This window comes from Clarias gariepinus, unplaced genomic scaffold, assembly GCF_024256425.1.
Source record: "Clarias gariepinus isolate MV-2021 ecotype Netherlands unplaced genomic scaffold, CGAR_prim_01v2 scaffold_29, whole genome shotgun sequence".
NCBI lineage: Eukaryota > Metazoa > Chordata > Actinopteri > Siluriformes > Clariidae > Clarias > Clarias gariepinus.
The window spans coordinates 1,439,308-1,467,086 of record NW_026520996.1 but is presented as its reverse complement, the minus strand read 5'-3'; the positions used below and the strand labels follow the sequence as shown (position 1 = coordinate 1,467,086).

The following is a 27,779-nucleotide window of genomic DNA, read 5'->3' as shown; positions in this document are numbered from 1 at the left end:
TGGGTTTTGACACCCCAATTGTAACAAAAGAGTAGGGAAGCTCAGGAGCTTACAGAATGGCTCACACTTTTAGAACTGACTGTGGAATTTTCATGTCAGTGTGTCAAAATATGAGAAGGTGGATTTTTTAATGCTTTTGTTCAAGATGTTTGGTTGTTGAGGTAGAACAGTTGGTTAAAGGTTGCTTAATAGTGGACTACTCTAGCAAGTAAGGTCAATTAATTCTAGTGTAGTTCATAAACGAGTTATGTTAATATTGGTGGTCATTTGATCCCCTTGTGAAAATGCAGGACTAGGTGATGTTCCTTAGGTAATTTGTGATTTGAGAAAAACCATGGGTTCATTGTCTTGGCCGGTTAGCTCAGCTGGTTAGAGCGTGGTGCTAATAACGCCAAGGTCGCGGGTTCGATCCCCGTATGGGCCATTGCCACAGTTTTCAATGTTAGCAAGAAAGATGGTGCTCCTGACCTAAACTGCAGTTGAAAACATGTTTTTGCTCCCTAAGAGGAGGGCTATAACCCAGTCACTGCTGGAAACAATAGACAGCACCCAGCATCTGGCTGTGTGGTCACACTGGAGAATGCCGGCATCGATCCCGCTACCTCTCGCATGCTAAGCGAGCGCTCTACCACTTGAGCTAATTCCCCTTAGCACACTGGCTCAGTGGGTTGTAAAATTTTTTATTCTGTGCATTAGACAAGCAGTGCATTAGACAAGGTTAACAGTGCTCTTCAAGAGCGGATCATGCAACTTTCGTACTCAAGTGTAAGACTAAGATTACATGTTTACTTAAATTTGAGTCCTACAAATGACCTCATCTAACTGCATGCCCTTCAACCCCCTCTTCAGTTGCAGCAATTTGATGTTTGGTTGTTGAGGTAGCACCGTTGGTTAAAGGTTGCTTAACAGTGGTCTATTCTAGCAGATGCTTGGGTTTTGACACCCCAATTGTAAAAGAAACAGGAGGGAGGCTCAGGAGCTTACAGCATGGTTCACACTTTTAGAACTGACTGTGGAATTTTCATGTCAGTGTGTCAAAATATGAGAAGGTGGAATTTTAAATGCTTTTGTTCATAATGTTTGGTTGTTGAGGTAGAACAGTTGGTTAAAGGTTGCTTAATAGTGGACTATTCTAGCAGATGCTTGGGTTTTGACACCCCAATTGTAACAAAAGAGTAGGGAAGCTCAGGAGCTTACAGAATGGCTCACACTTTTAGAACTGACTGTGGAATTTTCATGTCAGTGTGTCAAAATATGAGAAGGTGGATTTTTTAATGCTTTTGTTCAAGATGTTTGGTTGTTGAGGTAGAACAGTTGGTTAAAGGTTGCTTAATAGTGGACTACTCTAGCAAGTAAGGTCAATTAATTCTAGTGTAGTTCATAGACGAGTTATGTTAATATTGGTGGTCATTTGATCCCCTTGTGAAAATGCAGGACTAGGTGATGTTCCTTAGGTAATTTGTGATCTGAGAAAAACCAACAGTCCATTGTCTTGGCCGGTTAGCTCAGCTGGTTAGAGCGTGGTGCTAATAACGCCAAGGTCGCTGGTTCGATCCCTGTATGGGCCATTGCCACAGTTTTCAATGTTAGCAAGAAAGATGATGCTCCTGACCTAAACTGCAGTTGAAAACATGTTTTTGCTCCCTAAGAGGAGGGCTATAACCCAGTCACTGCTGGAAACAATAGACAGCACCCAGCGTCTGGCTGTGTGGTCACACTGGAGAATGCGGGCATCGATCCCGCTACCTCTCGCATGCTAAGCGAGCGCTCTACCACTTGAGCTAATTCCCCTTAGCACACTGGCTCAGTGAGTTGTAAAATTTTTTATTCTGTGCATTAGACAAGCAGTGCATTAGACAAGGTTAACAGTGCTCTTCAAGAGCGGATCATGCAACTTTCATACTCAAGTGTAAGACTAAGATTACATGTTCACTCAAATTTGAGTCCTACAAATGACCTCATCTAACTGCATGCCCTTCAACCCCCTCTTCAGTTGCAGCAATTTGATGTTTGGTTGTTGAGGTAGAACCGTTGGTTAAAGGTTGCTTAACAGTGGTCTATTCTAGCAGATGCTTGGGTTTTGACACCCCAATTGTAAAAGAAACAGGAGGGAGGCTCAGGAGCTTACAGCATGGTTCACACTTTTAGAACTGACTGTGGAATTTTCATGTCAGTGTGTCAAAATATGAGAAGGTGGAATTTTAAATGCTTTTGTTCATGATGTTTGGTTGTTGAGGTAGAACAGTTGGTTAAAGGTTGCTTAATAGTGGACTATTCTAGCAGATGCTTGGGTTTTAACACCCCAATTGTAACAAAACAGTAGGGAAGCTCAGGAGCTTACAGAATGGCTCACACTTTTAGAACTGACTGTGGAATTTTCATGTCAGTGTGTCAAAATATAAGAAGGTGGATTTTTTAATGCTTTTGTTCAAGATGTTTGGTTGTTGAGGTAGAACAGTTGGTTAAAGGTTGCTTAATAGTGGACTACTCTAGCAAGTAAGGTCAATTACTTCTAGTGTAGTTCATAGACTAGTTATGTTAATATTGGTGGTCATTTGATCCCCTTGTGAAAATGCAGGACTAGGTGATGTTCCTTAGGTAATTTGTGATCTGAGAAAAACCAACAGTCCATTTTCTTGGCCGGTTAGCTCAGCTGGTTAGAGCGTGGTGCTAATAACGCCAAGGTCGCGGATTTGATCCCTGTATGGGCCATTGCCACAGTTTTCAATGTTCGCAAGAAAGATGGTGCTCCTGACCTAAACTGCAGTTGAAAACATGTTTTTGCTCCCTAAGAGGAGGGCTATAACCCAGTCACTGCTGGAAACAATAGACAGCACCCAGCGTCTGGCTGTGTGGTCACACTGGAGAATGCGGGCATCGATCCCGCTACCTCTCGCATGCTAAGCGAGCGCTCTACCACTTGAGCTAATTCCCCTTAGCACACTGGCTCAGTGAGTTGTAAAATTTTTTATTCTGTGCATTAGACAAGCAGTGCATTAGACAAGGTTAACAGTGCTCTTCAAGAGCGGATCATGCAACTTTCATACTCAAGTGTAAGACTAAGATTACATGTTCACTCAAATTTGAGTCCTACAAATGACCTCATCTAACTGCATGCCCTTCAACCCCCTCTTCAGTTGCAGCAATTTGATGTTTGGTTGTTGAGGTAGAACCGTTGGTTAAAGGTTGCTTAACAGTGGTCTATTCTAGCAGATGCTTGGGTTTTGACACCCCAATTGTAAAAGAAACAGGAGGGAGGCTCAGGAGCTTACAGCATGGTTCACACTTTTAGAACTGACTGTGGAATTTTCATGTCAGTGTGTCAAAATATGAGAAGGTGGAATTTTAAATGCTTTTGTTCATGATGTTTGGTTGTTGAGGTAGAACAGTTGGTTAAAGGTTGCTTAATAGTGGACTATTCTAGCAGATGCTTGGGTTTTAACACCCCAATTGTAACAAAACAGTAGGGAAGCTCAGGAGCTTACAGAATGGCTCACACTTTTAGAACTGACTGTGGAATTTTCATGTCAGTGTGTCAAAATATAAGAAGGTGGATTTTTTAATGCTTTTGTTCAAGATGTTTGGTTGTTGAGGTAGAACAGTTGGTTAAAGGTTGCTTAATAGTGGACTACTCTAGCAAGTAAGGTCAATTACTTCTAGTGTAGTTCATAGACTAGTTATGTTAATATTGGTGGTCATTTGATCCCCTTGTGAAAATGCAGGACTAGGTGATGTTCCTTAGGTAATTTGTGATCTGAGAAAAACCAACAGTCCATTTTCTTGGCCGGTTAGCTCAGCTGGTTAGAGCGTGGTGGTAATAACGCCAAGGTCGCGGATTTGATCCCTGTATGGGCCATTGCCACAGTTTTCAATGTTCGCAAGAAAGATGGTGCTCCTGACCTAAACTGCAGTTGAAAACATGTTTTTGCTCCCTAAGAGGAGGGCTATAACCCAGTCACTGCTGGAAACAATAGACAGCACCCAGCGTCTGGCTGTGTGGTCACACTGGAGAATGCGGGCATCAATCCCGCTACCTCTCGCATGCTAAGCGAGCGCTCTACCACTTGAGCTAATTCCCCTTAGCACACTGGCTCAGTGGGTTGTAAAAATGTTTATTCTGTGCATTAGACAAGCAGTGCATTAGACAAGGTTAACAGTGCTCTTCAAGAGCGGATCATGCAACTTTCGTACTCAAGTGTAAGACTAAGATTACATGTTTACTTAAATTTGAGTCCTACAAATGACCTCATCTAACTGCATGCCCTTCAACCCCCTCTTCAGTTGCAGCAATTTGATGTTTGGTTGTTGAGGTAGCACCGTTGGTTAAAGGTTGCTTAACAGTGGTCTATTCTAGCAGATGCTTGGGTTTTGACACCCCAATTGTAAAAGAAACAGGAGGGAGGCTCAGGAGCTTACAGCATGGTTCACACTTTTAGAACTGACTGTGGAATTTTCATGTCAGTGTGTCAAAATATGAGAAGGTGGAATTTTAAATGCTTTTGTTCATAATGTTTGGTTGTTGAGGTAGAACAGTTGGTTAAAGGTTGCTTAATAGTGGACTATTCTAGCAGATGCTTGGGTTTTGACACCCCAATTGTAACAAAAGAGTAGGGAAGCTCAGGAGCTTACAGAATGGCTCACACTTTTAGAACTGACTGTGGAATTTTCATGTCAGTGTGTCAAAATATGAGAAGGTGGATTTTTTAATGCTTTTGTTCAAGATGTTTGGTTGTTGAGGTAGAACAGTTGGTTAAAGGTTGCTTAATAGTGGACTACTCTAGCAAGTAAGGTCAATTAATTCTAGTATAGTTCATAAACGAGTTATGTTAATATTGGTGGTCATTTGATCCCCTTGTGAAAATGCAGGACTAGGTGATGTTCCTTAGGTAATTTGTGATTTGAGAAAAACCATGGGTTCATTGTCTTGGCCGGTTAGCTCAGCTGGTTAGAGCGTGGTGCTAATAACGCCAAGGTTGCGGGTTCGATCCCCGTATGGGCCATTGCCACAGTTTTCAATGTTAGCAAGAAAGATGGTGCTCCTGACCTAAACTGCAGTTGAAAACATGTTTTTGCTCCCTAAGAGGAGGGCTATAACCCAGTCACTGCTGGAAACAATAGACAGCACCCAGCATCTGGCTGTGTGGTCACACTGGAGAATGCCGGCATCGATCCCGCTACCTCTCGCATGCTAAGCGAGCGCTCTACCACTTGAGCTAATTCCCCTTAGCACACTGGCTCAGTGGGTTGTAAAATTTTTTATTCTGTGCATTAGACAAGCAGTGCATTAGACAAGGTTAACAGTGCTCTTCAAGAGCGGATCATGCAACTTTCATACTCAAGTGTAAGACTAAGATTACATGTTCACTTAAATTTGAGTCCTACAAATGACCTCATCTAACTGCATGCCCTTCAACCCACTCTTCAGTTGCAGCAAATTGATGTTTGGTTGTTGAGGTAGAACCGTTGGTTAAAGGTTGCTTAACAGTGGTCTATTCTAGCAGATGCTTGGGTTTTGACACCCCAATTGTAAAAGAAACAGGAGGGAGGCTCAGGAACTTACAGCATGGTTCACACTTTTAGAACTGACTGTGGAATTTTCATGTCAGTGTGTCAAAATATGAGAAGGTGGAATTTTAAATGCTTTTGTTCATAATGTTTGGTTGTTGAGGTAGAACAGTTGGTTAAAGGTTGCTTAGTAGTGGACTATTCTAGCAGATGCTTGGGTTTTGACACCCCAATTGTAACAAAAGAGTAGGGAAGCTCAGGAGCTTACAGCATGGCTCACACTTTTAGAACTGACTGTGGAATTTTCATGTCAGTGTGTCAAAATATGAGAAGGTGGATTTTTTAATGCTTTTGTTCAAGATGTTTGGTTGTTGAGGTAGAACAGTTGGTTAAAGGTTGCTTAATAGTGGACTACTCTAGCAAGTAAGGTCAATTAATTCTAGTGTAGTTCATAGACGAGTTATGTTAATATTGGTGGTCATTTGATCCCCTTGTGAAAATGCAGGACTAGGTGATGTTCCTTAGGTAATTTGTGATTTGAGAAAAACCATGGGTTCATTGTCTTGGCCGGTTAGCTCAGCTGGTTAGAGCGTGGTGCTAATAACGCCAAGGTCGTGGGTTCGATCCCCGTACGGGCCATTACCACAGTTTTCAATGTTAGCAAGAAAGATGATGCTCCTGACCTAAACTGCAGTTGAAAACATGTTTTTGCTCCCTAAGAGGAGGGCTATAACCCAGTCACTGCTGGAAACAATAGACAGCACCCAGCGTCTGGCTGTGTGGTCACACTGGAGAATGCGGGCATCGATCCCGCTACCTCTCGCATGCTAAGCGAGCACTCTACCACTTGAGCTAATTCCCCTTAGCACACTGGCTCAGTGGGTTGTAAAATTTTTTATTCTGTGCATTAGAGAAGCAGTGCGTTAGACAAGGTTAACAGTGCTCTTCAAGAGCGGATCATGCAACTTTCGTACTCAAGTGTAAGACTAAGATTACATGTTCACTCAAATTTGAGTCCTACAAATGACCTCATCTAACTGCATGCCCTTCAACCCCCTCTTCAGTTGCAGCAATTTGATGTTTGGTTGTTGAGGTAGAACCGTTGGTTAAAGGTTGCTTAACAGTGGTCTATTCTAGCAGATGCTTGGGTTTTGACACCCCAATTGTAAAAGAAACAGGAGGGAGGCTCAGGAGCTTACAGCATGGTTCACACTTTTAGAACTGACTGTGGAATTTTCATGTCAGTGTGTCAAAATATGAGAAGGTGGAATTTTAAATGCTTTTGTTCATAATGTTTGGTTGTTGAGGTAGAACAGTTGGTTAAAGGTTGCTTAATAGTGGACTATTCTAGCAGATGCTTGGGTTTTGACACCCCAATTGTAACAAAAGAGTAGGGAAGCTCAGGAGCTTACAGAATGGCTCACACTTTTAGAACTGACTGTGGAATTTTCATGTCAGTGTGTCAAAATATGAGAAGGTGGATTTTTTAATGCTTTTGTTCAAGATGTTTGGTTGTTGAGGTAGAACAGTTGGTTAAAGGTTGCTTAATAGTGGACTACTCTAGCAAGTAAGGTCAATTAATTCTAGTGTAGTTCATAAACGAGTTATGTTAATATTGGTGGTCATTTGATCCCCTTGTGAAAATGCAGGACTAGGTGATGTTCCTTAGGTAATTTGTGATTTGAGAAAAACCATGGGTTCATTGTCTTGGCCGGTTAGCTCAGCTGGTTAGAGCGTGGTGCTAATAACGCCAAGGTCGCGGGTTCGATCCCCGTATGGGCCATTGCCACAGTTTTCAATGTTAGCAAGAAAGATGGTGCTCCTGACCTAAACTGCAGTTGAAAACATGTTTTTGCTCCCTAAGAGGAGGGCTATAACCCAGTCACTGCTGGAAACAATAGACAGCACCCAGCATCTGGCTGTGTGGTCACACTGGAGAATGCCGGCATCGATCCCGCTACCTCTCGCATGCTAAGCGAGCGCTCTACCACTTGAGCTAATTCCCCTTAGCACACTGGCTCAGTGGGTTGTAAAATTTTTTATTCTGTGCATTAGACAAGCAGTGCATTAGACAAGGTTAACAGTGCTCTTCAAGAGCGGATCATGCAACTTTCATACTCAAGTGTAAGACTAAGATTACATGTTCACTCAAATTTGAGTCCTACAAATGACCTCATCTAACTGCATGCCCTTCAACCCCCTCTTCAGTTGCAGCAAATTGATGTTTGGTTGTTGAGGTAGAACCGTTGGTTAAAGGTTGCTTAACAGTGGTCTATTCTAGCAGATGCTTGGGTTTTGACACCCCAATTGTAAAAGAAACAGGAGGGAGGCTCAGGAACTTACAGCATGGTTCACACTTTTAGAACTGACTGTGGAATTTTAATGTCAGTGTGTCAAAATATGAGAAGGTGGAATTTTAAATGCTTTTGTTCATAATGTTTGGTTGTTGAGGTAGAACAGTTGGTTAAAGGTTGCTTAGTAGTGGACTATTCTAGCAGATGCTTGGGTTTTGACACCTCAATTGTAACAAAAGAGTAGGGAAGCTCAGGAGCTTACAGCATGGCTCACACTTTTAGAACTGACTGTGGAATTTTCATGTCAGTGTGTCAAAATATGAGAAGGTGGATTTTTTAATGCTTTTGTTCAAGATGTTTGGTTGTTGAGGTAGAACAGTTGGTTAAAGGTTGCTTAATAGTGGACTACTCTAGCAAGTAAGGTCAATTAATTCTAGTGTAGTTCATAGACGAGTTATGTTAATATTGGTGGTCATTTGATCCCCTTGTGAAAATGCAGGACTAGGTGATGTTCCTTAGGTAATTTGTGATTTGAGAAAAACCATGGGTTCATTGTCTTGGCCGGTTAGCTCAGCTGGTTAGAGCGTGGTGCTAATAACGCCAAGGTCGTGGGTTCGATCCCCGTACGGGCCATTACCACAGTTTTCAATGTTAGCAAGAAAGATGATGCTCCTGACCTAAACTGCAGTTGAAAACATGTTTTTGCTCCCTAAGAGGAGGGCTATAACCCAGTCACTGCTGGAAACAATAGACAGCACCCAGCGTCTGGCTGTGTGGTCACACTGGAGAATGCGGGCATCAATCCCGCTACCTCTCGCATGCTAAGCGAGCGCTCTACCACTTGAGCTAATTCCCCTTAGCGCCATGGCTCAGTGAGTTGTAAAATTTTTTATTCTGTGCATTAGACAAGCAGTGCATTAGACAAGGTTAACAGTGCTCTTCAAGAGCGGATCATGCAACTTTCATACTCAAGTGTAAGACTAAGATTACATGTTCACTCAAATTTGAGTCCTACAAATGACCTCATCTAACTGCATGCCCTTCAACCCCCTCTTCAGTTGCAGCAAATTGATGTTTGGTTGTTGAGGTAGAACCGTTGGTTAAAGGTTGCTTAACAGTGGTCTATTCTAGCAGATGCTTGGGTTTTGACACCCCAATTGTAAAAGAAACAGGAGGGAGGCTCAGGAACTTACAGCATGGTTCACACTTTTAGAACTGACTGTGGAATTTTCATGTCAGTGTGTCAATATATGAGAAGGTGGAATTTTAAATGCTTTTGTTCATAATGTTTGGTTGTTGAGGTAGAACAGTTGGTTAAAGGTTGCTTAATAGTGGACTATTTTAGGAGATGCTTGGGTTTTGACACCCCAATTGTAACAAAAGAGTAGGGAAGCTCAGGAGCTTACAGAATGGCTCACACTTTTAGAACTGACTGTGGAATTTTCATGTCAGTGTGTCAAAATATGAGAAGGTGGATTTTTTAATGCTTTTGTTCAAGATGTTTGGTTGTTGAGGTAGAACAGTTGGTTAAAGGTTGCTTAATAGTGGACTACTCTAGCAAGTAAGGTCAATTACTTCTAGTGTAGTTCATAGACGAGTTATGTTAATATTGGTGGTCATTTGATCCCCTTGTGAAAATGCAGGACTAGGTGATGTTCCTTAGGTAATTTGTGATTTGAGAAAAACCATGGGTTCATTGTCTTGGCCGGTTAGCTCAGCTGGTTAGAGCGTGGTGCTAATAACGCCAAGGTCGCGGGTTCGATCCCCGTACGGGCCATTACCACAGTTTTCAATGTTAGCAAGAAAGATGATGCTCCTGACCTAAACTGCAGTTAAAAAACATGTTTTTGCTCCCTAAGAGGAGGGCTATAACCCAGTCACTGCTGGAAACAATAGACAGCACCCAGCGTCTGGCTGTGTGGTCACACTGGAGAATGCGGGCATCGATCCCGCTACCTCTCGCATGCTAAGCGAGCGCTCTACCACTTGAGCTAATTCCCCTTAGCACACTGGCTCAGTGGGTTGTAAAATTTTTTATTCTGTGCATTAGAGAAGCAGTGCATTAGACAAGGTTAACAGTGCTCTTCAGGAGCGGATCATGCAACTTTCGTACTCAAGTGTAAGACTAAGATTACATGTTCACTCAAATTTGAGTCCTACAAATGACCTCATCTAACTGCATGCCCTTCAACCCCCTCTTCAGTTGCAGCAATTTGATGTTTGGTTGTTGAGGTAGAACCGTTGGTTAAAGGTTGCTTAACAGTGGTCTATTCTAGCAGATGCTTGGGTTTTGACACCCCAATTGTAAAAGAAACAGGAGGGAGGCTCAGGAGCTTAGAGCATGGTTCACACTTTTAGAACTGACTGTGGAATTTTCATGTCAGTGTGTCAAAATATGAGAAGGTGGAATTTTAAATGCTTTTGTTCATGATGTTTGGTTGTTGAGGTAGAACAGTTGGTTAAAGGTTGCTTAATAGTGGACTATTCTAGCAGATGCTTGGGTTTTAACACCCCAATTGTAACAAAACAGTAGGGAAGCTCAGGAGCTTACAGAATGGCTCACACTTTTAGAACTGACTGTGGAATTTTCATGTCAGTGTGTCAAAATATAAGAAGGTGGATTTTTTAATGCTTTTGTTCAAGATGTTTGGTTGTTGAGGTAGAACAGTTGGTTAAAGGTTGCTTAATAGTGGACTACTCTAGCAAGAAAGGTCAATTACTTCTAGTGTAGTTCATAGACTAGTTATGTTAATATTGGTGGTCATTTGATCCCCTTGTGAAAATGCAGGACTAGGTGATGTTCCTTAGGTAATTTGTGATCTGAGAAAAACCAACACTCCATTGTCTTGGCCGGTTAGCTCAGCTGGTTAGAGCGTGGTGCTAATAACGCCAAGGTCGCGGGTTTGATCCCTGTATGGGCCATTGCCACAGTTTTCAATGTTCGCAAGAAAGATGGTGCTCCTGACCTAAACTGCAGTTGAAAACATGTTTTTGCTCCCTAAGAGGAGGGCTATAACACAGTCACTGCTGGAAACAATAGACAGCACCCAGCGTCTGGCTGTGTGGTCACACTCGAGAATGCGGGCACCGATCCCACTACCTCTCGCATGCTAAGCAAGCGCTCTACCACTTGAGCTAATTCCCCTTAGCACACTGGCTCAGTGGGTTGTAAATTTTTTTATTCTGTGAATTAGACAAGCAGTGCATTAGACAAGGTTAACAGTGCTCTTCAAGAGCGGATCATGCAACTTTCATACTCAAGTGTAAGACTAAGATTACATGTTCACTCAAATTTGAGTCCTACAAATGACCTCATCTAACTGCATGCCCTTCAACCCCCTCTTCAGTTGCAGCAAATTGATGTTTGGTTGTTGAGGTAGAACCGTTGGTTAAAGGTTGCTTAATAGTGGACTATTCTAGCAGATGCTTGGGTTTTGACACCCCAATTGTAACAAAAGAGTAGGGAAGCTCAGGAGCTTACAGAATGGCTCACACTTTTAGAACTGACTGTGGAATTTTCATGTCAGTGTGTCAAAATATGAGAAGGTGGATTTTTTAATGCTTTTGTTCAAGATGTTTGGTTGTTGAGGTAGAACAGTTGGTTAAAGGTTGCTTAATAGTGGACTACTCTAGCAAGTAAGGTCAATTAATTCTAGTGTAGTTCATAGACGAGTTATGTTAATATTGGTGGTCATTTGATCCCCTTGTGAAAATGCAGGACTAGGTGATGTTCCTTAGGTAATTTGTGATTTGAGAAAAACCATGGGTTCATTGTCTTGGCCGGTTAGCTCAGCTGGTTAGAGCGTGGTGCTAATAATGCCAAGGTCGCGGGTTCGATCCCCGTATGGGCCATTACCACAGTTTTCAATGTTAGCAAGAAAGATGGTGCTCCTGACCTAAACTGCAGTTGAAAACATGTTTTTGCTCCCTAAGAGGAGGGCTATAACCCAGTCACTGCTGGAAACAATAGACAGCACCCAGCGTCTGGCTGTGTGGTCACACTGGAGAATGCAGGCATCGATCCCGCTACCTCTCGCATGCTAAGCGAGCGCTCTACCACTTGAGCTAATTCCCCTTAGCACACTGGCTCAGTGGGTTGTAAAATTTTTTATTCTGTGCATTAGACAAGCAGTGCATTAGACAAGGTTAACAGTGCTCTTCAAGAGCGGATCATGCAACTTTCGTACTCAAGTGTAAGACTAAGATTACATGTTTACTTAAATTTGAGTCCTACAAATGACCTCATCTAACTGCATGCCCTTCAACCCCCTCTTCAGTTGCAGCAATTTGATGTTTGGTTGTTGAGGTAGAACCGTTGGTTAAAGGTTGCTTAACAGTGGTCTATTCTAGCAGATGCTTGGGTTTTGACACCCCAATTGTAAAAGAAACAGGAGGGAGGCTCAGGAGCTTACAGCATGGTTCACACTTTTAGAACTGACTGTGGAATTTTCATGTCAGTGTGTCAAAATATGAGAAGGTGGAATTTTAAATGCTTTTGTTCATAATGTTTGGTTGTTGAGGTAGAACAGTTGGTTAAAGGTTGCTTAATAGTGGACTATTCTAGCAGATGCTTGGGTTTTGACACCCCAATTGTAACAAAAGAGTAGGGAAGCTCAGGAGCTTACAGAATGGCTCACACTTTTAGAACTGACTGTGGAATTTTCATGTCAGTGTGTCAAAATATGAGAAGGTGGAATTTTAAATGCTTTTGGTCATAATGTTTGGTTGTTGAGGTAGAACAGTTGGTTAAAGGTTGCTTAATAGTGGACTGTTCTAGCAGATGCTTGGGTTTTGACACCCCAATTGTAACAAAAGAGTAGGGAAGCTGAGGAGCCTACAGAATGGCTCACACTTTTAGAACTGACTGTGGAATGTTCATGTCAGTGTGTCAAAATATGAGAAGGTGGATTTTTTAATGCTTTTGTTCAAGATGTTTGGTTGTTGAGGTAGAACAGTTGGTTAAAGGTTGCTTAATAGTGGACTACTCTAGCAAGTAAGGTCAATTACTTCTAGTGTAGTTCATAGACTAGTTATGTTAATATTGGTGGTCATTTGATCCCCTTGTGAAAATGCAGGACTAGGTGATGTTCCTTAGGTAATTTGTGATCTGAGAAAAACCAACTGTCCATTGTCTTGGCCGGTTAGCTCAGCTGGTTAGAGCGTGGTGCTAATGACGCCAAGGTCGCGGGTTTGATCCCCGTACGGGCCATTACCACAGTTTTCAATGTTAGCAAGAAAGATGGTGCTCCTGACCTAAACTGCAGTTGAAAACATGCTTTTGCTCCCTAAGAGGAGGGCTATAACCCAGTCACTGCTGGAAACAATAGCCAGCACCCAGCGTCTGGCTGTGTGGTCACACTGGAGAATGCGGGCATCGATCCCGCTACCTCTCGTATGCTAAGCGAGCGCTCTACCACTTGAGCTAATTCCCCTTAACACACTGGCTCAGTGGGTTGTAAAATTTTTTATTCTGTGCATTAGACAAGCAGTGCATTAGACAAGGTTAACAGTGCTCTTCAAGAGCGGATCATGCAACTTTCATACTCAAGTGTAAGACTAAGATTACATGTTCACTCAAATTTGAGTCCTACAAATGACCTCATCTAACTGCATGCCCTTCAACCCCCTCTTCAGTTGCAGCAAATTGATGTTTGGTTGTTGAGGTAGAACCGTTGGTTAAAGGTTGCTTAACAGTGGTCTATTCTAGCAGATGCTTGGGTTTTGACACCCCAATTGTAAAAGAAACAGGAGGGAGGCTCAGGAACTTACAGCATGGTTCACACTTTTAGAACTGACTGTGGAATTTTCATGTCAGTGTGTCAAAATATGAGAAGGTGGAATTTTAAATGCTTTTGTTCATAATGTTTGGTTGTTGAGGTAGAACAGTTGGTTAAAGGTTGCTTAATAGTGGACTATTCTAGCAGATGCTTGGGTTTTGACACCCCAATTGTAACAAAAGAGTAGGGAAGCTCAGGAGCTTACAGAATGGCTCACACTTTTAGAACTGACTGTGGAATTTTCATGTCAGTGTGTCAAAATATGAGAAGGTGGATTTTTTAATGCTTTTGTTCAAGATGTTTGGTTGTTGAGGTAGAACAGTTGGTTAAAGGTTGCTTAATAGTGGACTACTCTAGCAAGTAAGGTCAATTAATTCTAGTGTAGTTCATAGACGAGTTATGTTAATATTTGTGGTCATTTGATCCCCTTGTGAAAATGCAGGACTAGGTGATGTTCCTTAGGTAATTTGTGATTTGAGAAAAACCATGGGTTCATTGTCTTGGCCGGTTAGCTCAGCTGGTTAGAGCGTGGTGCTAATAACACCAAGGTCGCGGGTTCGATCCCCGTACGGGCCATTACCACAGTTTTCAATGTTAGCAAGAAAGATGATGCTCCTGACCTAGACTGCAGTTGAAAACATGTTTTTGCTCCCTAAGAGGAGGGCTATAACCCAGTCACTGCTGGAAACAATAGACAGCACCCAGCGTCTGGCTGTGTGGTCACACTGGAGAATGCAGGCATCGATCCCGCTACCTCTCGCATGCTAAGCGAGCGCTCTACCACTTGAGCTAATTCCCCTTAGCACACTGGCTCAGTGAGTTGTAAAATTTTTTATTCTGTGCATTAGACAAGCAGTGCATTAGACAAGGTTAACAGTGCTCTTCAAGAGCGGATCATGCAACTTTCATACTCAAGTGTAAGACTAAGATTACATGTTCACTCAAATTTGAGTCCTACAAATGACCTCATCTAACTGCATGCCCTTCAACCCCCTCTTCAGTTGCAGCAATTTGATGTTTGGTTGTTGAGGTAGAACCGTTGGTTAAAGGTTGCTTAACAGTGGTCTATTCTAGCAGATGCTTGGGTTTTGACACCCCAATTGTAAAAGAAACAGGAGGGAGGCTCAGGAGCTTACAGCATGGTTCACACTTTTAGAACTGACTGTGGAATTTTCATGTCAGTGTGTCAAAATATGAGAAGGTGGAATTTTAAATGCTTTTGTTCATGATGTTTGGTTGTTGAGGTAGAACAGTTGGTTAAAGGTTGCTTAATAGTGGACTATTCTAGCAGATGCTTGGGTTTTAACACCCCAATTGTAACAAAACAGTAGGGAAGCTCAGGAGCTTACAGAATGGCTCACACTTTTAGAACTGACTGTGGAATTTTCATGTCAGTGTGTCAAAATATAAGAAGGTGGATTTTTTAATGCTTTTGTTCAAGATGTTTGGTTGTTGAGGTAGAACAGTTGGTTAAAGGTTGCTTAATAGTGGACTACTCTAGCAAGTAAGGTCAATTACTTCTAGTGTAGTTCATAGACTAGTTATGTTAATATTGGTGGTCATTTGATCCCCTTGTGAAAATGCAGGACTAGGTGATGTTCCTTAGGTAATTTATGATCTGAGAAAAACCAACAGTCCATTGTCTTGGCCGGTTAGCTCAGCTGGTTAGAGCGTGGTGCTAATAACGCCAAGGTCGCGGATTTGATCCCTGTATGGGCCATTGCCACAGTTTTCAATGTTCGCAAGAAAGATGGTGCTCCTGACCTAAACTGCAGTTGAAAACATGTTTTTGCTCCCTAAGAGGAGGGCTATAACCCAGTCACTGCTGGAAACAATAGACGACACCCAGCGTCTGGCTGTGTGGTCACACTGGAGAATGCGGGCATCGATCCCGCTACCTCTCGCATGCTAAGCGAGCGCTCTACCACTTGAGCTAATTCCCCTTAGCACACTGGCTCAGTGGGTTGTAAAATTTTTTATTCTGTGCATTAGAGAAGCAGTGCATTAGACAAGGTTAACAGTGCTCTTCAAGAGCGCATCATGCAACTTTCATACTCAAGTGTAAGACTAAGATTACATGTTCACTCAAATTTGAGTCCTACAAATGACCTCATCTAACTGCATGCCCTTCAACCCCCTCTTCAGTTGCAGCAAATTGATGTTTGGTTGTTGAGGTAGAACCGTTGGTTAAAGGTTGCTTAACAGTGGTCTATTCTAGCAGATGCTTGGGTTTTGACACCCCAATTGTAAAAGAAACAGGAGGGAGGCTCAGGAGCTTACAGCATGGTTCACACTTTTAGAACTGACTGTGGAATTTCCATGTCAGTGTGTCAAAATATGAGAAGGTGGAATTTTAAATGCTTTTGTTCATGATGTTTGGTTGTTGAGGTAGAACAGTTGGTTAAAGGTTTGTTAATAGTGGTCTATTCTAGCAGATGCTTGGGTTTTAACACCCCAATTGTAACAAAACAGTAGGGAAGCTCAGGAGCTTACAGAATGGCTCACACTTTTAGAACTGACTGTGGAATTTTCATGTCAGTGTGTCAAAATATAAGAAAGTGGATTTTTTAATGCTTTTGTTCAAGATGTTTGGTTGTTGAGGTAGAACAGTTGGTTAAAGGTTGCTTAATAGTGGACTACTCTAGCAAGTAAGGTCAATTACTTCTAGTGTAGTTCATAGACTAGTTATGTTAATATTGGTGGTCATTTGATCCCCTTGTGAAAATGCAGGACTAGGTGATGTTCCTTAGGTAATTTGTGATTTGAGAAAAACCATGGGTTCATTGTCTTGGCCGGTTAGCTCAGCTGGTTAGAGCGTGGTGCTAATAACGCCAAGGTCGCGGGTTCGATCCCCGTACGGGCCATTACCACAGTTTTCAATGTTAGCAAGAAAGATGGTGCTCCTGACCTAAACTGCAGTTGAAAACATGTTTTTGCTCCCTAAGAGGAGGGCTATAACCCAGTCACTGCTGGAAACAATAGACAGCACCCAGCGTCTGGCTGTGTGGTCACACTGGAGAATGCGGGCATCGATCCCACTACCTCTCGCATGCTAAGCGAGCGCTCTACCACTTGAGCTAATTCCCCTTAGCACACTGGCTCAGTGGGTTGTAAAATTTTTTATTCTGTGCATTAGACAAGCAGTGCATTAGACACGGTTAACAGTGCTCTTCAAGAGCGGATCATGCAACTTTCGTACTCAAGTGTAAGACTAAGATTACATGTTTACTTAAATTTGAGTCCTACAAATGACCTCATCTAACTGCATGCCCTTCAACCCCCTCTTCAGTTGCAGCAATTTGATGTTTGGTTGTTGAGGTAGAACCGTTGGTTAAAGGTTGCTTAACAGTGGTCTATTCTAGCAGATGCTTGGGTTTTGACACCCCAATTGTAAAAGAAACAGGAGGGAGGCTCAGGAGCTTACAGCATGGTTCACACTTTTAGAACTGACTGTGGAATTTTCATGTCAGTGTGTCAAAATATGAGAAGGTGGAATTTTAAATGCTTTTGTTCATAATGTTTGGTTGTTGAGGTAGAACAGTTGGTTAAAGGTTGTTTAATAGTGGACTATTCTAGCAGATGCTTGGGTTTTGACACCCCAATTGTAACAAAAGAGTAGGGAAGCTCAGGAGCTTACAGAATGGCTCACACTTTTAGAACTGACTGTGGAATTTTCATGTCAGTGTGTCAAAATATGAGAAGGTGGATTTTTTAATGCTTTTGTTCAAGATGTTTGGTTGTTGAGGTAGAACAGTTGGTTAAAGGTTGCTTAATAGTGGACTACTCTAGCAAGTAAGGTCAATTACTTCTAGTGTAGTTCATAGACTAGTTATGTTAATATTGGTGGTCATTTGATCCCCTTGTGAAAATGCAGGACTAGGTGATGTTCCTTAGGTAATTTGTGATCTGAGAAAAACCAACAGTCCATTGTCTTGTCCGGTTAGCTCAGCTGGTTAGAGCGTGGTGCTAATAACGCCAAGGTCGCGGGTTCGATCCCTGTATGGGCCATTGCCACAGTTTTCAATGTTCGCAAGAAAGATGGTGCTCCTGACCTAAACTGCAGTTGAAAACATGTTTTTGCTCCCTAAGAGGAGGGCTATAACCCAGTCACTGCTGGAAACAATAGACAGCACCCAGCATCTGGCTGTGTGGTCACACTGGAGAATGCGGGCATCGATCCCGCTACCTCTCGCATGCTAAGCGAGCGCTCTACCACTTGAGCTAATTCCCCTTAGCACACTGGCTCAGTGGGTTGTAAATTTTATTATTCTGTGCATTAGACAAGCAGTGCATTAGACAAGGTTAACAGTGCTCTTCAAGAGCGGATCATGCAACTTTCGTACTCAAGTGTAAGACTAAGATTACATGTTCACTCAAATTTGAGTCCTACAAATGACCTCATCTAACTGCATGCCCTTCAACTCCCTCTTCAGTTGCAGCAATTTGATGTTTGGTTGTTGAGGTAGAACAGTTGGTTAAAGGTTGCTTAATAGTGGACTATTCTAGCAGATGCTTGGGTTTTGACACCCCAATTGTAACAAAAGAGTAGGGAAGCTCAGGAGCTTACAGAATGGCTCACACTTTTAGAACTGACTGTGGAATTTTCATGTCAGTGTGTCAAAATATGAGAAGGTGGAATTTTAAATGCTTTTGTTCATAATGTTTGGTTGTTGAGGTAGAACAGTTGGTTAAAGGTTGCTTAATAGTGGACTACTCTAGCAAGTAAGGTCAATTAATTCTAGTGTAGTTCATAGACGAGTTATGTTAATATTGGTGGTCATTTGATCCCCTTGTGAAAATGCAGGACTAGGTGATGTTCCTTAGGTAATTTGTGATTTGAGAAAAACCATGGGTTCATTGTCTTGGCCGGTTAGCTCAGCTGGTTAGAGCGTGGTGCTAATAACGCCAAGGTCGCGGGTTCGATCCCCGTACGGGCCATTACCACAGTTTTCAATGTTAGCAAGAAAGATGATGCTCCTGACCTAGACTGCAGTTGAAAACATGTTTTTGCTCCCTAAGAGGAGGGCTATAACCCAGTCACTGCTGGAAACAATAGACAACACCCAGCGTCTGGCTGTGTGGTCACACTGGAGAATGCGGGCATCGATCCCACTACCTCTCGCATGCTAAGCGAGCGCTCTACCACTTGAGCTAATTCCCCTTAGCACACTGGCTCAGTGAGTTGTAAAATTTTTTATTCTGTGCATTAGACAAGCAGTGCATTAGACAAGGTTAACAGTGCTCTTCAAGAGCGGATCATGCAACTTTCATACTCAAGTGTAAGACTAAGATTACATGTTCACTCAAATTTGAGTCCTACAAATGACCTCATCTAACTGCATGCCCTTCAACCCCCTCTTCAGTTGCAGCAATTTGATGTTTGGTTGTTGAGGTAGAACCGTTGGTTAAAGGTTGCTTAACAGTGGTCTATTCTAGCAGATGCTTGGGTTTTAACACCCCAATTGTAACAAAACAGTAGGGAAGCTCAGGAGCTTACAGAATGGCTCACACTTTTAGAACTGACTGTGGAATTTTCATGTCAGTGTGTCAAAATATAAGAAGGTGGATTTTTTAATGCTTTTGTTCAAGATGTTTGGTTGTTGAGGTAGAACAGTTGGTTAAAGGTTGCTTAATAGTGGACTACTCTAGCAAGTAAGGTCAGTTACTTCTAGTCTAGTTCATAGACTAGTTATGTTAATATTGGTGGTCATTTGATCCCCTTGTGAAAATGCAGGACTAGGTGATGTTCCTTAGGTAATTTGTGATTTGAGAAAAACCATGGGTTCATTGTCTTGGCCGGTTAGCTCAGCTGGTTAGAGCGTGGTGCTAATAAGGCCAAGGTCGCGGGTTCGATCCCCGTACGGGCCATTACCACAGTTTTCAATGTTAGCAAGAAAGATGGTGCTCCTGACCTAAACTGCAGTTGAAAACATGTTTTTGCTCCCTAAGAGGAGGGCTATAACCCAGTCACTGCTGGAAACAATAGACAGCACCCAGCGTCTGGCTGTGTGGTCACACTGGAGAATGCGGGCATCGATCCCGCTACCTCTCGCATGCTAAGCGAGCGCTCTACCACTTGAGCTAATTCCCCTTAGCACACTGGCTCAGTGGGTTGTAAAATTTTTTATTCTGTGCATTAGACAAGCAGTGCATTAGACACGGTTAACAGTGCTCTTCAAGAGCGGATCATGCAACTTTCGTACTCAAGTGTAAGACTAAGATTACATGTTTACTTAAATTTGAGTCCTACAAATGACCTCATCTAACTGCATGCCCTTCAACCCCCTCTTCAGTTGCAGCAATTTGATGTTTGGTTGTTGAGGTAGAACCGTTGGTTAAAGGTTGCTTAACAGTGGTCTATTCTAGCAGATGCTTGGGTTTTGACACCCCAATTGTAAAAGAAACAGGAGGGAGGCTCAGGAGCTTACAGCATGGTTCACACTTTTAGAACTGACTGTGGAATTTTCATGTCAGTGTGTCAAAATATGAGAAGGTGGAATTTTAAATGCTTTTGTTCATAATGTTTGGTTGTTGAGGTAGAACAGTTGGTTAAAGGTTGCTTAATAGTGGACTATTCTAGCAGATGCTTGGGTTTTGACACCCCAATTGTAACAAAAGAGTAGGGAAGCTCAGGAGCTTACAGAATGGCTCACACTTTTAGAACTGACTGTGGAATTTTCATGTCAGTGTGTCAAAATATGAGAAGGTGGATTTTTTAATGCTTTTGTTCAAGATGTTTGGTTGTTGAGGTAGAACAGTTGGTTAAAGGTTGCTTAATAGTGGACTACTCTAGCAAGTAAGGTCAATTAATTCTAGTGTAGTTCATAGACGAGTTATGTTAATATTGGTGGTCATTTGATCCCCTTGTGAAAATGCAGGACTAGGTGATGTTCCTTAGGTAATTTGTGATCTGAGAAAAACCAACAGTCCATTGTCTTGTCCGGTTAGCTCAGCTGGTTAGAGCGTGGTGCTAATAATGCCAAGGTCGCGGGTTCGATCCCTGTATGGGCCATTACCACAGTTTTCAATGTTAGCAAGAAAGATGGTGCTCCTGACCTAAACTGCAGTTGAAAACATGTTTTTGCTCCCTAAGAGGAGGGCTATAACCCAGTCACTGCTGGAAACAATAGACAGCACCCAGCGTCTGGCTGTGTGGTCACACTGGAGAATGCGGGCATCGATCCCGCTACCTCTCGCATGCTAAGCGAGCGCTCTACCACTTGAGCTAATTACCCTTAGCACACTGGCTCAGTGGGTTGTAAAATTTTTTATTCTGTGCATTAGACAAGCAGTGCATTAGACAAGGTTAACAGTGCTCTTCAAGAGCGGATCATGCAACTTTCGTACTCAAGTGTAAGACTAAGATTACATGTTTACTTAAATTTGAGTCCTACAAATGACCTCATCTAACTGCATGCCCTTCAACCCCCTCTTCAGTTGCAGCAATTTGATGTTTGGTTGTTGAGGTAGAACCGTTGGTTAAAGGTTGCTTAACAGTGGTCTATTCTAGCAGATGCTTGGGTTTTGACACCCCAATTGTAAAAGAAACAGGAGGGAGGCTCAGGAGCTTACAGCATGGTTCACACTTTTAGAACTGACTGTGGAATTTTCATGTCAGTGTGTCAAAATATGAGAAGGTGGAATTTTAAATGCTTTTGTTCATAATGTTTGGTTGTTGAGGTAGAACAGTTGGTTAAAGGTTGCTTAATAGTGGACTATTCTAGCAGATGCTTGGGTTTTGACACCCCAATTGTAACAAAAGAGTAGGGAAGCTCAGGAGCTTACAGAATGGCTCACACTTTTAGAACTGACTGTGGAATTTTCATGTCAGTGTGTCAAAATATGAGAAGGTGGATTTTTTAATGCTTTTGTTCAAGATGTTTGGTTGTTGAGGTAGAACAGTTGGTTAAAGGTTGCTTAATAGTGGACTATTCTAGCAGATGCTTGGGTTTTGACACCCCAATTGTAACAAAAGAGTAGGGAAGCTCAGGAGCTTACAGAATGGCTCACACTTTTAGAACTGACTGTGGAATTTTCATGTCAGTGTGTCAAAATATGAGAAGGTGGATTTTTTAATGCTTTTGTTCAAGATGTTTGGTTGTTGAGGTAGAACAGTTGGTTAAAGGTTGCTTAATAGTGGACTACTCTAGCAAGTAAGGTCAATTAATTCTAGTGTAGTTCATAGACGAGTTATGTTAATATTGGTGGTCATTTGATCCCCTTGTGAAAATGCAGGACTAGGTGATGTTCCTTAGGTAATTTGTGATCTGAGAAAAACCAACAGTCCATTGTCTTGTCCGGTTAGCTCAGCTGGTTAGAGCGTGGTGCTAATAATGCCAAGGTCGCGGGTTCGATCCCTGTATGGGCCATTGCCACAGTTTTCAATGTTCGCAAGAAAGATGGTGCTCCTGACCTAAACTGCAGTTGAAAACATGTTTTTGCTCCCTAAGAGGAGGGCTATAACCCAGTCACTGCTGGAAACAATAGACAGCACCCAGCGTCTGGCTGTGTGGTCACACTGGAGAATGCGGGCATCGATCCCGCTACCTCTCGCATGCTAAGCGAGCGCTCTACCACTTGAGCTAATTCCCCTTAGCACACTGGCTCAGTGGGTTGTAAAATTTTTTATTCTGTGCATTAGAGAAGCAGTGCATTAGACAAGGTTAACAGTGCTCTTCAAGAGCGCATCATGCAACTTTCATACTCAAGTGTAAGACTAAGATTACATGTTCACTCAAATTTGAGTCCTACAAATGACCTCATCTAACTGCATGCCCTTCAACCCCCTCTTCAGTTGCAGCAAATTGATGTTTGGTTGTTGAGGTAGAACCGTTGGTTAAAGGTTGCTTAACAGTGGTCTATTCTAGCAGATGCTTGGGTTTTGACACCCCAATTGTAAAAGAAACAGGAGGGAGGCTCAGGAGCTTACAGCATGGTTCACACTTTTAGAACTGACTGTGGAATTTCCATGTCAGTGTGTCAAAATATGAGAAGGTGGAATTTTAAATGCTTTTGTTCATGATGTTTGGTTGTTGAGGTAGAACAGTTGGTTAAAGGTTGCTTAATAGTGGACTATTCTAGCAGATGCTTGGGTTTTAACACCCCAATTGTAACAAAACAGTAGGGAAGCTCAGGAGCTTACAGAATGGCTCACACTTTTAGAACTGACTGTGGAATTTTCATGTCAGTGTGTCAAAATATAAGAAGGTGGATTTTTTAATGCTTTTGTTCAAGATGTTTGGTTGTTGAGGTAGAACAGTTGGTTAAAGGTTGCTTAATAGTGGACTACTCTAGCAAGTAAGGTCAATTACTTCTAGTGTAGTTCATAGACTAGTTATGTTAATATTGGTGGTCATTTGATCCCCTTGTGAAAATGCAGGACTAGGTGATGTTCCTTAGGTAATTTGTGATCTGAGAAAAACCAACAGTCCATTGTCTTGGCCGGTTAGCTCAGCTGGTTAGAGCGTGGTGCTAATAACGCCAAGGTCGCGGATTTGATCCCTGTATGGGCCATTGCCACAGTTTTCAATGTTCGCAAGAAAGATGGTGCTCCTGACCTAAACTGCAGTTGAAAACATGTTTTTGCTCCCTAAGAGGAGGGCTATAACCCAGTCACTGCTGGAAACAATAGACAGCACCCAGCGTCTGGCTGTGTGGTCACACTGGAGAATGCGGGCATCGATCCCGCTACCTCTCGCATGCTAAGCGAGCGCTCTACCACTTGAGCTAATTCCCCTTAGCACACTGGCTCAGTGGGTTGTAAAATTTTTTATTCTGTGCATTAGAGAAGCAGTGCATTAGACAAGGTTAACAGTGCTCTTCAAGAGCGCATCATGCAACTTTCATACTCAAGTGTAAGACTAAGATTACATGTTCACTCAAATTTGAGTCCTACAAATGACCTCATCTAACTGCATGCCCTTCAACCCCCTCTTCAGTTGCAGCAAATTGATGTTTGGTTGTTGAGGTAGAACCGTTGGTTAAAGGTTGCTTAACAGTGGTCTATTCTAGCAGATGCTTGGGTTTTGACACCCCAATTGTAAAAGAAACAGGAGGGAGGCTCAGGAGCTTACAGCATGGTTCACACTTTTAGAACTGACTGTGGAATTTCCATGTCATTGTGTCAAAATATGAGAAGGTGGAATTTTAAATGCTTTTGTTCATGATGTTTGGTTGTTGAGGTAGAACAGTTGGTTAAAGGTTGCTTAATAGTGGACTATTCTAGCAGATGCTTGGGTTTTAACACCCCAATTGTAACAAAACAGTAGGGAAGCTCAGGAGCTTACAGAATGGCTCACACTTTTAGAACTGACTGTGGAATTTTCATGTCAGTGTGTCAAAATATAAGAAGGTGGATTTTTTAATGCTTTTGTTCAAGATGTTTGGTTGTTGAGGTAGAACAGTTGGTTAAAGGTTGCTTAATAGTGGACTACTCTAGCAAGTAAGGTCAATTACTTCTAGTGTAGTTCATAGACTAGTTATGTTAATATTGGTGGTCATTTGATCCCCTTGTGAAAATGCAGGACTAGGTGATGTTCCTTAGGTAATTTGTGATCTGAGAAAAACCAACAGTCCATTGTCTTGGCCGGTTAGCTCAGCTGGTTAGAGCGTGGTGCTAATAACGCCAAGGTCGCGGATTTGATCCCTGTATGGGCCATTGCCACAGTTTTCAATGTTCGCAAGAAAGATGGTGCTCCTGACCTAAACTGCAGTTGAAAACATGTTTTTGCTCCCTAAGAGGAGGGCTATAACCCAGTCACTGCTGGAAACAATAGACAGCACCCAGCGTCTGGCTGTGTGGTCACACTGGAGAATGCGGGCATCGATCCCACTACCTCTCGCATGCTAAGCGAGCGCTCTACCACTTGAGCTAATTCCCCTTAGCACACTGGCTCAGTGGGTTGTAAATTTTATTATTCTGTGCATTAGACAAGCAGTGCATTAGACAAGGTTAACAGTGCTCTTCAAGAGCGGATCATGCAACTTTCGTACTCAAGTGTAAGACTAAGATTACATGTTCACTCAAATTTGAGTCCTACAAATGACCTCATCTAACTGCATGCCCTTCAACCCCCTCTTCAGTTGCAGCAATTTGATGTTTGGTTGTTGAGGTAGAACCGTTGGTTAAAGGTTGCTTAACAGTGGTCTATTCTAGCAGATGCTTGGGTTTTGACACCCCAATTGTAAAAGAAACAGGAGGGAGGCTCAGGAGCTTACAGCATGGTTCACACTTTTAGAACTGACTGTGGAATTTTCATGTCAGTGTGTCAAAATATGAGAAGGTGGAATTTTAAATGCTTTTGTTCATAATGTTTGGTTGTTGAGGTAGAACAGTTGGTTAAAGGTTGCTTAATAGTGGACTATTCTAGCAGATGCTTGGGTTTTGACACCCCAATTGTAACAAAAGAGTAGGGAAGCTCAGGAGCTTACAGAATGGCTCACACTTTTAGAACTGACTGTGGAATTTTCATGTCAGTGTGTCAAAATATGAGAAGGTGGATTTTTTAATGCTTTTGTTCAAGATGTTTGGTTGTTGAGGTAGAACAGTTGGTTAAAGGTTGCTTAATAGTGGACTACTCTAGCAAGTAAGGTCAATTACTTCTAGTGTAGTTCATAGACTAGTTATGTTAATATTGGTGGTCATTTGATCCCCTTGTGAAAATGCAGGACTAGGTGATGTTCCTTAGGTAATTTGTGATCTGAGAAAAACCAACAGTCCATTGTCTTGGCCGGTTAGCTCAGCTGGTTAGAGCGTGGTGCTAATAACGCCAAGGTCGCGGGTTCGATCCCCGTACGGGCCATTACCACAGTTTTCAATGTTAGCAAGAAAGATGGTGCTCCTGACCTAAACTGCAGTTGAAAACATGTTTTTGCTCCCTAAGAGGAGGGCTATAACCCAGTCACTGCTGGAAACAATAGACAGCACCCAGCGTCTGGCTGTGTGGTCACACTGGAGAATGCGGGCATCGATCCCGCTACCTCTCGCATGCTAAGCGAGCGCTCTACCACTTGAGCTAATTCCCCTTAGCACACTGGCTCAGTGGGTTGTAAAATTTTTTATTCTGTGCATTAGACAAGCAGTGCATTAGACACGGTTAACAGTGCTCTTCAAGAGCGGATCATGCAACTTTCGTACTCAAGTGTAAGACTAAGATTACATGTTTACTTAAATTTGAGTCCTACAAATGACCTCATCTAACTGCATGCCCTTCAACCCCCTCTTCAGTTGCAGCAATTTGATGTTTGGTTGTTGAGGTAGAACCGTTGGTTAAAGGTTGCTTAACAGTGGTCTATTCTAGCAGATGCTTGGGTTTTGACACCCCAATTGTAAAAGAAACAGGAGGGAGGCTCAGGAGCTTACAGCATGGTTCACACTTTTAGAACTGACTGTGGAATTTTCATGTCAGTGTGTCAAAATATGAGAAGGTGGAATTTTAAATGCTTTTGTTCATAATGTTTGGTTGTTGAGGTAGAACAGTTGGTTAAAGGTTGCTTAATAGTGGACTATTCTAGCAGATGCTTGGGTTTTGACACCCCAATTGTAACAAAAGAGTAGGGAAGCTCAGGAGCTTACAGAATGGCTCACACTTTTAGAACTGACTGTGGAATTTTCATGTCAGTGTGTCAAAATATGAGAAGGTGGATTTTTTAATGCTTTTGTTCAAGATGTTTGGTTGTTGAGGTAGAACAGTTGGTTAAAGGTTGCTTAATAGTGGACTATTCTAGCAGATGCTTGGGTTTTGACACCCCAATTGTAACAAAAGAGTAGGGAAGCTCAGGAGCTTACAGAATGGCTCACACTTTTAGAACTGACTGTGGAATTTTCATGTCAGTGTGTCAAAATATGAGAAGGTGGATTTTTTAATGCTTTTGTTCAAGATGTTTGGTTGTTGAGGTAGAACAGTTGGTTAAAGGTTGCTTAATAGTGGACTACTCTAGCAAGTAAGGTCAATTAATTCTAGTGTAGTTCATAGACGAGTTATGTTAATATTGGTGGTCATTTGATCCCCTTGTGAAAATGCAGGACTAGGTGATGTTCCTTAGGTAATTTGTGATCTGAGAAAAACCAACAGTCCATTGTCTTGTCCGGTTAGCTCAGCTGGTTAGAGCGTGGTGCTAATAATGCCAAGGTCGCGGGTTCGATCCCTGTATGGGCCATTGCCACAGTTTTCAATGTTCGCAAGAAAGATGGTGCTCCTGACCTAAACTGCAGTTGAAAACATGTTTTTGCTCCCTAAGAGGAGGGCTATAACCCAGTCACTGCTGGAAACAATAGACAGCACCCAGCGTCTGGCTGTGTGGTCACACTGGAGAATGCGGGCATCGATCCCGCTACCTCTCGCATGCTAAGCGAGCGCTCTACCACTTGAGCTAATTCCCCTTAGCACACTGGCTCAGTGGGTTGTAAAATTTTTTATTCTGTGCATTAGAGAAGCAGTGCATTAGACAAGGTTAACAGTGCTCTTCAAGAGCGCATCATGCAACTTTCATACTCAAGTGTAAGACTAAGATTACATGTTCACTCAAATTTGAGTCCTACAAATGACCTCATCTAACTGCATGCCCTTCAACCCCCTCTTCAGTTGCAGCAAATTGATGTTTGGTTGTTGAGGTAGAACCGTTGGTTAAAGGTTGCTTAACAGTGGTCTATTCTAGCAGATGCTTGGGTTTTGACACCCCAATTGTAAAAGAAACAGGAGGGAGGCTCAGGAGCTTACAGCATGGTTCACACTTTTAGAACTGACTGTGGAATTTCCATGTCAGTGTGTCAAAATATGAGAAGGTGGAATTTTAAATGCTTTTGTTCATGATGTTTGGTTGTTGAGGTAGAACAGTTGGTTAAAGGTTGCTTAATAGTGGACTATTCTAGCAGATGCTTGGGTTTTAACACCCCAATTGTAACAAAACAGTAGGGAAGCTCAGGAGCTTACAGAATGGCTCACACTTTTAGAACTGACTGTGGAATTTTCATGTCAGTGTGTCAAAATATAAGAAGGTGGATTTTTTAATGCTTTTGTTCAAGATGTTTGGTTGTTGAGGTAGAACAGTTGGTTAAAGGTTGCTTAATAGTGGACTACTCTAGCAAGTAAGGTCAATTACTTCTAGTGTAGTTCATAGACTAGTTATGTTAATATTGGTGGTCATTTGATCCCCTTGTGAAAATGCAGGACTAGGTGATGTTCCTTAGGTAATTTGTGATCTG

At 42.3% G+C, this 27,779-nt stretch overlaps 20 non-coding genes across 20 annotated transcripts; 10 read left to right on the top strand and 10 right to left on the bottom strand.

The window, feature by feature from the left end:
- The first annotated feature begins 350 nt into the window (after positions 1–350).
- Positions 351–424, top strand: trnai-aau (transfer RNA isoleucine (anticodon AAU)). Its single transcript has one exon. It is a non-coding gene; the product is annotated as a tRNA-Ile (tRNA).
- A 1,294-nt stretch (positions 425–1,718) lies between these two features.
- On the bottom strand, positions 1,719–1,791 carry trnaa-agc (transfer RNA alanine (anticodon AGC)). Its single transcript has one exon. It is a non-coding gene; the product is annotated as a tRNA-Ala (tRNA).
- Positions 1,792–2,862: 1,071 nt separating this feature from the next.
- Positions 2,863–2,935, bottom strand: trnaa-agc (transfer RNA alanine (anticodon AGC)). The gene has a single exon. It is a non-coding gene; the product is annotated as a tRNA-Ala (tRNA).
- A 1,991-nt stretch (positions 2,936–4,926) lies between these two features.
- Positions 4,927–5,000, top strand: trnai-aau (transfer RNA isoleucine (anticodon AAU)). Its single transcript has one exon. It is a non-coding gene; the product is annotated as a tRNA-Ile (tRNA).
- Positions 5,001–6,070: 1,070 nt separating this feature from the next.
- On the top strand, positions 6,071–6,144 carry trnai-aau (transfer RNA isoleucine (anticodon AAU)). Its single transcript has one exon. It is a non-coding gene; the product is annotated as a tRNA-Ile (tRNA).
- A 1,070-nt stretch (positions 6,145–7,214) lies between these two features.
- On the top strand, positions 7,215–7,288 carry trnai-aau (transfer RNA isoleucine (anticodon AAU)). The gene has a single exon. It is a non-coding gene; the product is annotated as a tRNA-Ile (tRNA).
- Positions 7,289–8,358: 1,070 nt separating this feature from the next.
- Positions 8,359–8,432, top strand: trnai-aau (transfer RNA isoleucine (anticodon AAU)). Its single transcript has one exon. It is a non-coding gene; the product is annotated as a tRNA-Ile (tRNA).
- A 1,070-nt stretch (positions 8,433–9,502) lies between these two features.
- trnai-aau (transfer RNA isoleucine (anticodon AAU)) lies at positions 9,503–9,576 on the top strand. Its single transcript has one exon. It is a non-coding gene; the product is annotated as a tRNA-Ile (tRNA).
- A 151-nt stretch (positions 9,577–9,727) lies between these two features.
- Positions 9,728–9,800, bottom strand: trnaa-agc (transfer RNA alanine (anticodon AGC)). The gene has a single exon. It is a non-coding gene; the product is annotated as a tRNA-Ala (tRNA).
- Positions 9,801–14,078: 4,278 nt separating this feature from the next.
- On the top strand, positions 14,079–14,152 carry trnai-aau (transfer RNA isoleucine (anticodon AAU)). The gene has a single exon. It is a non-coding gene; the product is annotated as a tRNA-Ile (tRNA).
- A 1,294-nt stretch (positions 14,153–15,446) lies between these two features.
- Positions 15,447–15,519, bottom strand: trnaa-agc (transfer RNA alanine (anticodon AGC)). The gene has a single exon. It is a non-coding gene; the product is annotated as a tRNA-Ala (tRNA).
- Positions 15,520–16,366: 847 nt separating this feature from the next.
- trnai-aau (transfer RNA isoleucine (anticodon AAU)) lies at positions 16,367–16,440 on the top strand. The gene has a single exon. It is a non-coding gene; the product is annotated as a tRNA-Ile (tRNA).
- A 1,294-nt stretch (positions 16,441–17,734) lies between these two features.
- trnaa-agc (transfer RNA alanine (anticodon AGC)) lies at positions 17,735–17,807 on the bottom strand. Its single transcript has one exon. It is a non-coding gene; the product is annotated as a tRNA-Ala (tRNA).
- Positions 17,808–18,440: 633 nt separating this feature from the next.
- Positions 18,441–18,514, top strand: trnai-aau (transfer RNA isoleucine (anticodon AAU)). Its single transcript has one exon. It is a non-coding gene; the product is annotated as a tRNA-Ile (tRNA).
- A 1,080-nt stretch (positions 18,515–19,594) lies between these two features.
- trnaa-agc (transfer RNA alanine (anticodon AGC)) lies at positions 19,595–19,667 on the bottom strand. The gene has a single exon. It is a non-coding gene; the product is annotated as a tRNA-Ala (tRNA).
- A 2,428-nt stretch (positions 19,668–22,095) lies between these two features.
- On the bottom strand, positions 22,096–22,168 carry trnaa-agc (transfer RNA alanine (anticodon AGC)). The gene has a single exon. It is a non-coding gene; the product is annotated as a tRNA-Ala (tRNA).
- Positions 22,169–23,239: 1,071 nt separating this feature from the next.
- Positions 23,240–23,312, bottom strand: trnaa-agc (transfer RNA alanine (anticodon AGC)). Its single transcript has one exon. It is a non-coding gene; the product is annotated as a tRNA-Ala (tRNA).
- Positions 23,313–25,303: 1,991 nt separating this feature from the next.
- trnai-aau (transfer RNA isoleucine (anticodon AAU)) lies at positions 25,304–25,377 on the top strand. The gene has a single exon. It is a non-coding gene; the product is annotated as a tRNA-Ile (tRNA).
- A 150-nt stretch (positions 25,378–25,527) lies between these two features.
- On the bottom strand, positions 25,528–25,600 carry trnaa-agc (transfer RNA alanine (anticodon AGC)). Its single transcript has one exon. It is a non-coding gene; the product is annotated as a tRNA-Ala (tRNA).
- A 1,284-nt stretch (positions 25,601–26,884) lies between these two features.
- On the bottom strand, positions 26,885–26,957 carry trnaa-agc (transfer RNA alanine (anticodon AGC)). Its single transcript has one exon. It is a non-coding gene; the product is annotated as a tRNA-Ala (tRNA).
- Positions 26,958–27,779: the final 822 nt, after the last annotated feature.